The sequence below is a fragment of the Uranotaenia lowii genome, chromosome 1 (assembly GCF_029784155.1).
Source record: "Uranotaenia lowii strain MFRU-FL chromosome 1, ASM2978415v1, whole genome shotgun sequence".
Taxonomy (NCBI): domain Eukaryota; kingdom Metazoa; phylum Arthropoda; class Insecta; order Diptera; family Culicidae; genus Uranotaenia; species Uranotaenia lowii.
Genome location: NC_073691.1, coordinates 198,131,464 through 198,134,214, shown reverse-complemented (window position 1 = coordinate 198,134,214; position 2,751 = coordinate 198,131,464). Strand labels below are relative to the sequence as shown.

The following is a 2,751-nucleotide window of genomic DNA, read 5'->3' as shown; positions in this document are numbered from 1 at the left end:
GTTGAGCATCAAGTGCAATTTTCTTTGCTCTATTTGTTTTGATAGATCTTTAAAATATCTGTCTGGATTGATTGCTATTAAGTTGCGGGAAATTTTATGACACCATCGAACTTGTTAGAGTAAGTTTACTGGTGTTGGGAGAAAGTGGTAGAAATTTTGACACTTTTAGCACATTTTGAAAACTTTACCATGCGAAACATTTCAAGATCTGTGGCTTTCAAGAATTTTTACAGCACGCGTTGTATTCTCGCATGCTATGATGCAAAAATAGCAATAGAAACAGTGCTATAAAAAAAATACAACGCCCAAGGATCTTGAAAACATTTTTGCATGGTGAAATTTTCAAAATATGCTACACTACAAGTGTCAAAATTTCTACCATTTTCTCCCAACACGAGTGAACTTGCTCTTATTTATAAGTAATTTCATGATGACCAACGATCACGATCTATTCAGATAAATAATATATTATTTTGGGCTCTATGGGTTAATTATACCCATAACATACATTTTGTAAAACTTCTTCTTAAAAAAAATGAGGGTTTCCTATTGCGTTGAAAAAATATGGCATAATGAAGTTCAAATTATACTCTAACGATTGAAATTTTAAAATAAATATTTTTTATATAAATTTATTAAGTGAGAAACATTTTAAAGTGATAAAAAAAATCTTCAAATCGCATTGAAAAACTCGAAAAATAACTTTTTTAAAATTTGTTGAGGTAAAAGCATTGTTGTTTTGTTCTATTTGGCACATTTTTCTAGAACCCTTGATATTTTTAAGACATTACTGTTTCGAGATATAGAATATTCCCAGGGATCAAGTATCCTCACTCTCCCTTAATTGTTTTACTTGCACAGCAACAAATTTGAGCCGTTTGGGGTACTAAGATAGCTTTAGTCACTCTTATTTAAACGAGCTTCGTTCGAGTTATTTGCAATTTTCACAAAATTCCAAATATTTTAAAGCATTTTCTGCGAAGATGCAAAAGGACCGATATACCAACTCGCCAAACTTTTTTTTAGCGACCTTCTGCATGCACGGCAAAGCAGTGCAACGCAAAAGGTTTTAAAAACCAATTGCACTCGAAATTAAGAAAATATGTCTTAAATTCAAATCATAATGTTAAAGTTATTCGTTGACTAAATGAAACCAAGGTTTTATCTAACATAGAATACATGTTTATCAATCGTTTACAGTCAATAGCTTTTGTTTATAATGGTTCAAACGACCTAATCAAAACAAACTCTAGAATTCATCATTTACTACATGATTCCGTGTTTTTTTTACGATTTTTATTTCGCAATGTTACTTTCAAGTGATGCCATTTTTTTCAACTTTCTAGCAGCTTAAAAATCACTTTAATGTAGAAATACACTTTAAACTTTTTCTACCTAGATTTCCAATATAAAAATCTAATGTATTTGCAGCGTGATGGAATAAGATATTTTATTTTTTTATTACTTTTCGAAGATATCAATCATAGATAACATCTTAAAGTAAGCAGACCATCGTAAAGTGAGAAGACGTTGGGCACAATATCTCAAAAAGGTAGAATGTTATCAACCCGATCACACTTCCAATCCCTTCTTTTCTGGAGTCGTCAATGCAAAGTGAGTTTTGCCGAGTTCCTGTTCCACCGCCCTCAGAGTCCCCTTTAGGATCCACAGCGCAAAGAAGAAGAAGGCTAGAATGAAAACAAATGTTAGCTATCGTACAGTCTTCAGTAAAAACTTAACCTCTAGAGTCCATACCGATTGCCAAGGCCATCACAAATGCCATAACGCAGAGGACAATAAACGAGATCGTTTGAACTTCCGCTTTGTTTTTATCATCATCGTAGGATGAGGCAAACACGTAGGATGAGGCAAACAGGACAAGACCAACTTGGAACAGAACGAGCAGGATCATACCGACTGTGAAGTGAATTTTCAGGTACAGGATGTAAGCTCGAATGAACGAGGCCCGTCTCTGCAGGAAATTAATGAAAACAGAATATTCATGTGACAGTCACATTAAATTTTACCAGTAGGGGAATATATTGAGTCGATTTGGGGTCATTTTTTGATTCCTCAAACCCTAGGGTCTAAAAAGCTTCGTTTTGGTTCAAAACTCATCCATGATTTTTTGCAGAATTTTTAAGTAACGTTTTCATGAGTAAATTTAAATTTTTAGGTTTGTATGGGAAAATTTAAGATTTTGTACTGATAAATCGACATCATGTGTGTGTCTTCTGAGGAGTCGAGCTTGCTAACGGTTTTTGTGCAAATTTTATAAAAAATTCAAAGAAAATTTCCCGTTAAACAACATTGTCGAAATCTTGAACTTCATATCTTATCAGGCAAAAAGGTTTTAGCTGTTCAACAGGGTTATTTTTTGCGGCATTGAAAAACAATAAATTAAATTGACATCACTGCTGGTGCCTATAGAGGTATTGCATGAAAATAAGTCATGCAATACCTCGCTGTGCACCCAGCAGTGATGTCAATTGAATTTATTGTTTTTCATTGCCAAAAGACATACCCTTGTTTAACAGCTAATAACTTTTCTACCCAATAAGATACGAAGTTACAGTCTTGGGTCAATGTTGTTCAGCAGAAAATTTTCTTAAGAAAATTTATAAATTAGCAAAAAAACCATTAGCAGGCTTGGTTTTACAGAAGAAACAAAAATTGTGTTGATTTTTCAGTACAAAATATTAAATTTTCCCATACAAAGCTCAAAGTTCAATTTTACTCTTGTAAACGTTA

General features: G+C 33.0%; 1 long non-coding RNA gene across 1 annotated transcript; it reads right to left on the bottom strand.

Annotated features, from left to right (window-relative positions):
• Positions 1 to 1,159: 1,159 nt before the first annotated feature.
• LOC129739605 (uncharacterized) lies at positions 1,160 to 1,860 on the bottom strand. The gene is made up of 2 exons (XR_008735909.1): positions 1,756 to 1,860; positions 1,160 to 1,688 (listed from the first exon to the last, which is right to left on the bottom strand). It is a non-coding gene; the product is annotated as an uncharacterized LOC129739605 (long non-coding RNA).
• Between the last annotated feature and the right edge of the window lie 891 nt (positions 1,861 to 2,751).